Below are 12,199 nucleotides of genomic sequence, written 5' to 3'. Positions count from 1 at the left end.
GTATCACAGTCGCGGACACGGACTGGTACGGTCATCGGTTCGGGCGGGTAACTGTCGTGCATTCTCACGGTCGTCTTATTATAAAGACATAAGATATGACACATATTTGTGATATTTCTTTTGATGAAAGTCTTGAATATTTGTTTTTACTTAAAATTAGTCTTTATCTGGGACCTCAGAAGGACAAAGACGCTTGTATGCATCGCCGAATGTATGTTTTAAAGTCAGCGAGTAAAGAACGTAGGATAAGAGGATAAAAAAACTGATTAATGATTATAAAATGAAAAGAAATAAGATGCCGTACCCTGTATTTAACGCCCTGGCAGTGTGTCATGTTAAGTACATGTATTCAGTTGTTTGAATATGACGTTTTGAAAAATTGGAAATCTTTGAAGATAAAAATGACTTTGAATTTGATTCAGAGGCAGACATAGACCAACTCACATCCGAATGATGGAAGCTGCAATATCCAATTAAAGAGTGTCTGTAGTAAGTAGACACTCGTCAAACATAAATAAAACATAAAAAGCTGGTTTACTTTGAACATTTCTTTGTTTGAATCCGACTGAATAAAAGCTTGCAGACCGTTTACTGTACAGACAACCAGACATCAAGGTCCATCTAATACAGGAGTTAGATTTAAACGATTACTTACAACATCGTTCAAAGCTTAGCTTTTATGTGATATCTACTTTTTAAGATTGGAAGAGAAGAAACCTTCAATGTTAGATATGCCACACCTGGATGAAGTGCTATGTCAGAGTAACGTATTCTCCTAGAGGCCAAGGTAACCGGAACTAAGGTGTTCCGCACTTGTATGAAGTGGTGTTTTATGGTAAATAGTGGTACGACGGTGTGTGTACCAGGTGTACCAGATAAAATCCACAAGTGACAAGTGACAATGACGACATGTCAAAATGCTATGATAATCTACCCACCATTTAAAGAAAGCTTTGTTTTCTTAAACTGCTTTTCACTTACATGTGTTATTCATAAACCAGACCTGACACATAACAACACATACGGTTCTACCAGAATTCACGTGGGTAAAGCGTTACAAACGATTAACAATTTCAATAATGCTCTCAAAATGTCAGAAATGTTTTGTGAACTTGGCATTGAAGTTAAAAAGCAATTGAATGCTTCACTTGCGTTGCACTGTTTCACACAGTTGGCATACTGTGGCATTAATATGATACACAGTGCTGTAATATCAGTAAACAATGTACCAGCTCCTGAAACCAGTAGCCAGTACAGTGCACAGCTGTCATTGACGTGTCACTGCGTCTAGGTACACCCTAACATGTAACCTACTCAATGGACAGCGTGTGTAACTACTGCCAATATACGGCATTCTGTCTCGGAACTGGATTTTCCCATACGGAAGTACTCAAAAGACCTTGCAGTTTTTAGATTATCAGTCACAGCTATTGTAATAAAATTAAAAAAATATTTTAATGTTCCCGTTAAAACACATATCAAAATAAATCATTCTGCCAACTGTGAAGCAGTAGAAATAAGCACACAAATGTTATACATGTAGACAGTTCATATACTTACCACGGGATCATAAACTTTGTGGCTTCCACAGTTTAATTGCACATAAAACATTCTTAAGGAAATGAACCTATTTTTGTTTTATGATGCATAATTACGATAATTTTGATATATGTAATGGTAAAACACTGCAAAATTAAGCAGCACTCGGGACTTATGTCATGATCCAGGGCTGAAGATGTTAAACATAATTATACAGAACTACTACAGCATCGTTTCATGAGATAATTGCTGAAAACTCCATGTGTAGCGCATTGTTAGTGAAAGAAACGATATTTGTAGTTGCACTTTATCCTTGAAATATTGCAAAGAGTGCGGTTAAGAACTACCTTTAACATTTAGACTGAAATAGCAAGAGGACACTCCTACAAGCTGCAGACAGTAAAAATCAATTTTAAAAGATCACCCGCCTACAACATCGTAAGCTGAGCACTGCAGTGCCATTTCGGTTACCGAGTATTGATCTCGGCGTTGTCGTTATAGATAGTACTTTGCATCAAGGAAGTGACAACAAATTAATGTATTTTGTAGCGTAACTATAGAGTGACAACGTGTAGGCTGTGATGTCATGTATTGTTAGATGTGTGGTGAACATCAGCTATGTTTCAAACAACTAGATTGAACCTTATTACGCTACACCTACACATATCATTGCAACGGAGATCATGTGATTTATAGGGCCCCTCAACAGCTTATTCCATAACTCTATAGATAATCCCGTTCCTGGCAGCAGCACTTGCCCGCCTCTTTACAGTTTTTATGCCTTCAGACAAATATGGCCTGTTTCAAGGACCAATTATGACATCAATTTATAATAACATTTGAAAAAAATTATCGATTGCATTACTAAAATAGCAATTGATATTAACTTGATACCTGATAAAACCACTTATGTGGGTTTCTTCCTTATATAGAACATTGAGCTGTGCTATTTTTATTCAAACAGCTTTGTTAGATAAGACATAAACCATATGCGTTAATATGACGCTGTGAACAGCCCAGTATTTTGTCAACGAACCTTTGTCTATTGTCGCTACTGTGCATATGAAGCATCAGCATTAAAATATCATATAACACCTGGCACGTATGGAAATCAAATTGCATATATATATCTAAAGCATAATCAGAGTGATTGGACAGTACAAAATCCTTTTTAGTGGACTCAAATTTTAGCGTTTTGGTTAAGTTTTACAGGTTGGCGAACATGAAACTTTGAGCACTCAAAATATATCTAATTATTAAAATTTACAGGAACTTCAATTAGCGCAGTCATAATTTAGCGCAAGACTTAAAAAGCGAAAAGTGTTGAAATTAGAATACCGTTTAAATATTAATGGTGACAGTACCAGAATAGTATGTTGAAATATTTTCATGATCCACACATATAATATAAATCAATGCAGTTCAAGAAATTAATACTGGTGACATATCAATAACCTTACATATACAGTTGTATAACATAACAATATTCTCATTTATTACACAGTAAAATATTTATATTTCTTACATCATCATGTTTATTTATTTATTTTACACCAGATTTACCCACACACTGCCAAACCCATAATCATGAAAGCAGAAAATGCCATTTTGCTAACTAATAGGATGTTTATACCCATTTTTTTTATATCACCAACAAAGATACACTAAGCAAAGTAACATGTTCACTCAATATGGTTATAGTAAGCATTTGATCATTATTATTTTAAGATAGCTTTCTGTCAGTTAGAGATTTATCATGATTGCGTGATTTCTAAACCAGTTAGCTTGGCCCAACAAGAGATGTTTCTGTAATACCTGTAATGAAGGTCAACAACAGGCAATGGCTAGTTTTATTTATAACAATGCTTAATGACAAACTAATATGTTTCGCTTTCGTTTTCAAATTAAATCGGTTTTTAACAATATCTATCACACACATTAACCATAAGGATTTTGAAAACACTTTTCTATTGATGCATATGTATTCCTTGTTAATAGAAAAAATAATAATAATATAATTAATTCTGTGTCGTTTTTATAAACTTGAAACAGTAATAGGTTTCAGTAGATCCCAGATGGTTGCTATGGTTACTTGTTGGTAACCAAAAGCGAAAGGTCATCGGCCAGTCTGGCACTGTGTCAGTGGGTCATGGTTACGGTAGTGGCGCCTTACCAACCTAATGACAGTACTAGGGACTGTGTCAATTTTAGAGCGAAATCATCTACATATTGTATCGAGTCACTGACCTGAAGGTTAACCTCAGAGCGTTAAGGCAATATAGCACGGCTGGTTAGCTGGCCGCAGCCCCATATAACCCTCACGGCAACTATCGAGAGGGTAGTGATCTCACGACTCTAGCTTCCAAGCTAGAGACATGCAGCTTTCGTCGATCTTTCTTTATCGGTATATATACGTTAACAATAAAACATCTATATATACAAATTGATGGCAGTAAAGGTCCTGTCATTAATGTCCTTTGCATTGTTGATATAGGATTAATATCATGTTCTATAAAAAGAGTAACTTTATCCAGTGTTACAGTAATAAGCTAACGTTTCAGTATCAATGACAGGAACACTGCAAGATGATGTTTGTTTTAAGCTGTAATGATAATACGTTGTAAGATATTATAACGATAATTTGTTTTAAAATATGAGCAAATACAAGTTTTGGGCTGCAAAGTATTTGAAAAAAACATCGAATTACTTTTTCGCTTTGTGAAGTATAAGAGATTAAAAGTAATATTAATAAATAATACAGAATTAGCAGCACAACAAAAGGGTTTCCAAATTACGCATGTTACAGAAAAAAATCTTTACAAGTACACTGTATTTAATTTAGTACTTCACATGGTTTTTATGCATACAAATTTGTGCATTTAGATATTTACATATGAAAAAATATTACATTTAAAAGCTTGAATGAACTATAAGTTGATCTTGAATTTTTGTTTTCTAATGCAATCTGGCTGTATTAATTATCAATTTCCAATGATCCCCAGGCTTCGCATGACTGACAAAAAAAACCCATGAATGTGGCACTTTTATGAAATTTTAGCACTCGTAATTGTATTTCTTTACTATGTTAAACATTTTGTTTATCGATCCTGATGTAAAGTCTAGATAAATGCTACGATAAAGGCAAGTGATCAATCCATTATGATTTTATCTACTATATAAGTAGCAGTACTAACGGACACATTATTCATGTAAGGTTTAGGCCTACAGGGCTAATGTCTTATCCATCAAGACTGTGTCAATATAAGGTCCTTAGTGACACTGGCCGCTAGCAGGAAGTACGATATGTAGCTCGGCTGATTTACATAGCTTTGCCTTCTTCTTCAACGGTCAATCGTACTATTTCGTCCACACCAATAATGCATTAAACTGAAACGAATATTTACTGTTGACCGGGCAGGGGTCATTGCTCACTTTATTTCGTAGGTATACAGGTGTATTACACAGGTAGATAGGTTCAAAGAAATATTGGTCATTAGATACGAACACAGGTGACGTCTGAGGTCAACTTACCTACGAAACTTTAGATTTGGTATGCTTTTATTCCCCTGCTTTAATATAGATAATTATCTTTTTTAAACAGCACACCATCACAGTTTAAATTAATGATCACATGTATGCCAATAGTCTGCAATGCAAAAACCACAAGTATCTCTACTGTAAACATGTATAAAGCCAGATGCTCAATTTTAATTTGTCAAATTTCAAAATAACATTGTTGATTAGCCTCATATTTTAATATAAACAGCACGATAATGCTCAATGATTTGTTATACAATATGCTCCAAAATAACCCTAATTGTATTATTTTATTGTGCACCGAAACACCACACATGGGTCCAAATGCACGGCAAGTGCGCAACCCCACAACTTACATAACGCATACAGATGCCTGCACCGGCAATACACGCGTATTAACAACAACGGGAGCAATGATGTATCAGTCATGTTCTCTGTGCTACTGAAAGTACGCCAAATGCACGCATATACCGTAATATGTTTCCGTATATAAACACACACTCTAATGACCTCGCTGTTTACCCACAGAATGACAGCTGACATCCGTGTACCGCGACATATGTACAATGGCGGTACTGTTGTAATCTAACATTAGTTCAATTTCGTAATCATTGTTTATGATATTTAGTTATGAACTTGACGTTGTTGTTTACATGTTAAAATGCGTTTTATAGATATAGCATTATATTTACATACTCTTATCTAAATCAGAACAAATGATAAACAGATTGCAAGTAACAAATTGAAACAAAACAATATGATAACTTGTATTTGTTTAGGACAGGGAGCATTTATCAATTCGATATAAACATTGTGAAATTATTGTTTCCTTGACAATATTAATTTCAGCATTGTTTGTCCCAACAGTTTGGTCGCCAGCATTGCTGATATATTATAAACAAATAAACATGCATGTCCTGTGAACTAACTTCGGCACGTTGATTAACCAAATTAGAAGTTTATTTTCATTTCTTTAGCATTTTTTTTAAGTTATCTTTTTTTTTTTTTTTTGCTAGCGAGTCAGATAAAATGAAACGAGGACCAAACCTTTCTTGCTGTAAATTCTTTGGTCGATAACATTTTTGTTTTCGCCGGAAAATCAATTCTTCAACAGACTCGGCACCAAATCTGGACGATGACTTTTTAGATATTCTTACATGGATGACATTTTACATGGGCTATTTATAAAAAGTGATAAAACACTTTTCCGATTCTTTAATTATAACCATGTAATTGTATTTCGAATGTAATTATCTTCCATGTGTGGATGTTCAGCTCCTATTCAATAACAAAGAGAACAATACCGAGAAGCTAACAAAACCGTTATTTGAGCTCAAAACCGATAAAATTAGGTCAATATATGACCAAATGAAAGATTTACATAGAGACCATTTAAAAACTATATATATTGTATATTGTAGAAACTTGTGCCCGGACTGTTCCTTGACCCCGATCAATATTCTCTTACTACCGATAGACTCATTAAAGCCAATCGATACATCAATGGTTGCTGATCTTACCTTATTAACTAACTTAGTATTTTATATCTGTGTGTGAAAATATCTATTTGCGAATTCCAAAGGACGCCAATTGAACACCAGTAAAATCGACAGCTTTTCGTGGTCATTCCTCTATCGGAGAGGGCTACTGACCTCGGAATGTAGAGGCTCCTGTTGTACCGGACACACGCGGCTGCACAGCTGACGTTCATCTAATAGTCCGTTTCATGATGGGTTCAATACATTATGTTACATTTTTATTCTACATATATCGATCCAATATCGCTTTTCGGATGATTTACACATGATTAGACTATATGGCTTATACTAAAAAGCAATTAAAACAGAATTACTTTCTTTTGACTCTGGCAGTATATCGTTCTGTAGCGATGTGCTATTTATCATACAAGATTAGATGTATGACAGAATTTTCATTTACTTATATTCAGAATCAATCTCTTTTTGTCAAAATACTCCAATTTTGCAGGTTGCTATTTCATTGTTGTAGTCACAAGATGAAATCTTTGGCGACTTTTCGCTATATTCACTTTATTTGAAGGAAATAATAAAAATGACTATTTTTCATTTAATAATGGTGTTACTTAATTGTCATGCATTGCAATGGTGCCACTTAAAGATACATTGGACAAGTTCAATCTATGAAAGAAATGTTACAAAATGTATCAATGTAATTCAAAAGTACATGTACATAAACATGTTTAGATGGAATTAAATAATGTGAATCGCTCAACAAACAAAAGCTAACAACATGATTCTCCTGGTCAATCCACCTGTCCGGTGTTGGCCAGGAGTGGTCATTGTATGATACATATTCTCCTGAACAGGACAATCACCCTCTGTTTATATTCCGACATAAGGTGCTACGAATTATATTAGTACCTGGCCCTGCAATAGGTAGTGAGGCTACACTGTCATGCTGGCTGCAAAATAATGCATATCCATGAGATAGTTGCAAAAGCATTGAAAGAAAACGTCAATATCATGGTAGCAGACGTCATAATCATGGTAGCGGACGACACAAACATACTAACACACGGTACAAACAGGGTAGCAGACGGTAGAAATGGTAGTATATGACAAAAATGGTAGCAGACGCCAACTATGGTAGCATACGTCATAGTCATGGTTTCAAAACACACACATAAAAGCAAACGCTACAAACATGGGAGCAACCGGTAAAAATTGTAGCAGACGACACGGGATCATGACAGCAGACGACACAAACATAGAAGCAAAAGCTATAAACATAGTAGCAGACGACACCAATGCATTGTAAACGTCTACAATATATAGTAAATAATACAGATTTTTTAATAAACAAACTTTGCTGAAAATAATTTTAATTATAACTCCCATTCTGACGCACTTACTTTCTCAAATCTACTGGGCCATTATGATGATTTACTTACATGAAACGCCGACATACGTCAGTAGTAAGGGCAAGGGTCACTTGTAAGAGTTTAATAACACATTGATATCAATACTGATGGATCAGAGTTGTATGAGGCCAGTTTACACACACATGGACGTAAATACAAAACAGAAAACATTTCATAATGCCATTTGATGCTATTTACATACATTATATATATTTTTTAATATTCCAAAGATTGCAAATTGTTTTATAAGATACAAATCCCTTTAAATGAAAGCCTTTTATTTACTATACATGTACAGGTGGTCGCAGTTGAGAGTATTATTATAGTAAACCTACTTGGAAGCGACCTTTATAGAGACGTGGTAGCTAAGGCCGGTTTAACTCGACTATATTTGTTATAACGTAAAATACCTTTACAGAAATACAAATTTTGGCTTGTGGGTTCATAGCCCCATGAGACATGTGGACAGCGATGACCATTGTATACAGTAGGAGTATGTCGTGCGGTCATAGGATTGTGACCAGTAACGGCAGGGATGTCATTCACCCCAAAACTACAAGTCGTATCCGCAGTTTAAACAGAAAGAATGTATTTTCCAGAAATTCAACTGCAAAAAGTCCTCACAGTTCACAGATTGATAACGTCTAGACTAGTAAACAATCCATGACGTGCTTGCATTATTTATGTCTGGGTTTTTGCATGCTTGGCAATTACAAATGTATATGTTAAAGCAAGTAAACCAATAACCTGTATACGTGTATTTATCATATTGCTTCATTCATTGGTGTTGGTTAAAATGCAGTGTTGAGCAATTCTAAACTGCAACACAGTAATCAAGTTTAAACAGCAACATATAAGTTCTAGACATCAACTCAGGAATCAAGTCCTAACATACATAAAGTAACCAAGTCTAAACATCAACGAAGTAGCCAAGGTTAAACATCAACAAAGAAATATATCTTAAACATCAACACAGAAATTCTTAATATCACTATGCTTATGAAGTCAAGCAATCAACACAGTTATCAAGATGAACATCGCTTGAGCAGTTAAAACAGTTAAACTGTAATTATCTTGCGTTTCAGAGATACAAAGTAAATAAAAAAATAAAAAAGTAGAAAACATCCCAGCCGAATTAATAAATACATTATTAATTGAACTTGTAGAGATAAGTTACTATGTAATTTAAACATTAAAAACTAACATGTCCCCGACTTACAACGTTAACATGTCACAGTTGATTTGGTATTCGTGAGCTTGCTCCAAGCATATTACTTTCCGATGATAGATGTCACCTGTTGACGAACAGATTTATAACCCAGTACCTCCAGAAATGAAGGTTAAAGGACGACTAGGAGCAGCTTTGGTCATTCTCGTTATCGCATTGGGAATATTACTTTTTACTGTGTGATAATAAGGTGGCTGGTTTTAATAATGCTCATTAATGTGCCTTATTGTTTTGTTGTCACTACCCCGGTTCGCACAAGGAGGACGTGCCATTACATGGATTTGACCTTGATATACATGGGGGGTATCGTTGATGAAGCAGAGAACGTTTACCTTTCCGGAACACATAGTCTACTTGGATTTCTTCAAAAGACTCCAAATAGATACTCCCTTTCAGGTGCCCCGAAAAAATGAGCAAATCATACAGAACTTAATAAAGAAGCATACAGAAGCATAACATGATAACGTTTGATCTCATCGACACTTGATTCAATTGACAAAGATACAATACATTCACTGTAACGTGGTTCTCCAGTATTTCCTCTTCATGTTCATCCTATTTTGATGCTTGGTAATATGGCGATCATTGTTGGGAGCTGTCTTGACGATGATATGTGTAATATAATACGTGGTGAAATGACGATCATTGTTGAGAGCTATCCTGACGAGGATATGTGTAATATAATGCTTGGTTAAATGGCGATCATTGTTGAGAGCTGTCCTGTCGAGGATATGTGTAATATAATGCTTGGTTAAATGACGATCATTGTTGAGAGCTGTCCTGAAGATGATATGTGTAATATAATGCTTGGTTAAATGGCGATCATTGTTGAGAGCTGTCCTGAAGATGATGTGTGTAATATAATGCTTGGTAAAATGGCGATCATTGTTGAAAGATGTCCTGACGATGATATGTGTAATCGTTTACTATGTTGACAAACTGAGGTCAGTATATTATAGACACTTGTGCTCAGACTGTTCCTTGACCCCGATTAATATTCGTTTACTACCGGAAGACTCATTAAAGCCAATCGATACATCAATGGTTACTGATCTTACCAATGAAGTTAAACTTATTAACTTACTTAGTATTTTATATCTGTGTGTGAAAATATATAGCGAATTTCAAAGGACGCCAATTGAACACCAGTAAAATCGACAGCTTTACGTGGTCATTCCTCTCTCGGAGAGGGCTACTGACCTCGGAATTTAGAGGCGCCTGCTGTACCGGACACACGCGGCTGCACATACTCCAAATAAATACTTTCTTTCATATTTTGTCCTAGTTCCTAGTTGTATAAATATTGAGTTCGAATTCTCCTGCTATGTGTTTTCTATGGTAAGTGAAACGGTTGGTTAAATATTGGTTACTGAATAAAGCAGTTGATTGTATAATGAACGATAAGGTTGATTTTATAGTGTTAAATGAGCGATCGGTTGACTTTCATCGAATCTACGAGTTAAGGTGGCAATAGATCGGCAAACACAATTACTTCAGATAGGTTACAAAACTACACTGGGCAAAACAAAGTTATAACTTTATAAGTACGATTGGATATTACGACATTGACAAATATGGCAACTGAGGCACGTGCGATAAAGAAACTAATTGTAGAGAGGACAGGTCGCTCAACTGCTAGGTCCAAGTTCTTTAATTCGTGGGAGCATCGATTTACTTTAAAATGTGGCTATAAGATGAAATATGTATTATCTGTACGTTGCATGCACGTGTCATCTGTCTAGATGGTATTCATTGTGCTATGAATACCAAGTAAATAAAGAGAAAATTTACAATCGAGGAAAAGTAATAGTTTGTGTGTTGTGTTTGTAAAACGTTTCAGGGATACGTCATTTCATCTCCAATGCAAATACTCCAGACTGGTTAGATAAAAGAGATATTAAACATTATCTAGCGCCTCATTATATTAACAACAGTAGATCGTTGACTGCCGATTCTATAGGACTAGGTGCTGGGTACTTACGGACAGTGGTGTTTCCATTGTGTACGAGATATATGAGTAAGTCTGGTAAGTGACCAGTGAGGTCAGTGTCAGTGTATGCCTATCGCTACACCGCTCGAGCGGTTCAATCACCAGAGGTATTCGCCCTGATAATAGGAAGGAAACCTGCTACTAGTATTCATGACTGTATTTTGTGCCCCACGAAACTATGAAAGGGTGTTTCTTAAGTGTTCTTACCGATATCTAATGCATTTCAGGTACAATGTTATATTCAATATATCATTACAAATTGAACATACATGTATAAACGCGTTGCTGATTGTTTTATACATAAACCTTCCTACTATACATACTTGTCAATCTGAAGTAAATGTTGAGAAATATTATTACCATATGTTACCTTTTTCAATCTTTGTATTTGTTTTGGCCATGACAGAGGTAATACTATAAATCATTAAAGTATATACACGTATATGTGTAAAAAGCTTTGGACTTTCATGTTTGAGTATAATTACACATTAACATACTTCTTAACCATTCTATCGTTCTATCTGTTTTTTCACTTTGTTTACATTACCAATTAATATATCAGCTACCATCATAATAACTCGTGTCGCTAGATATGTATTGGACTCTGAACGATTTAATGCCATTTGTTGACTTTTTCACGAAACCGGACTTCCGTCCCGGATCGCAGTCATAGGGTACATCTCTCATAGGAGACTGTGTGATGGATTAAACCCGGATATTTTGATGTCATAGCCAAAGCTTACTGGAGAGGATAATGAGACCGAATAAATGTGTTCCTCTCCTGGTGTATATGTTACATAAAATAAGTAATACTTTCTTTTCGATAGCGTAGTCATTCACAGTGTATTATAACTTTTTAGATATTAAACAATAAGAATCTTAGTGTCATTAGAATGCTTTATTGTTTTGTTGTTGCTACCCTCATTCTCTTTTTGAAGACGTGACATTACTTTGTTTTAACTTATATTTACAGACTTAACGCAGAAGGAGAAGGCGCTTGCTCTTC

This window comes from Mizuhopecten yessoensis, unplaced genomic scaffold (genome assembly GCF_002113885.1).
Source record: "Mizuhopecten yessoensis strain PY_sf001 unplaced genomic scaffold, ASM211388v2 scaffold6719, whole genome shotgun sequence".
NCBI lineage: Eukaryota > Metazoa > Mollusca > Bivalvia > Pectinida > Pectinidae > Mizuhopecten > Mizuhopecten yessoensis.
This window is presented reverse-complemented; position numbering follows the sequence as displayed.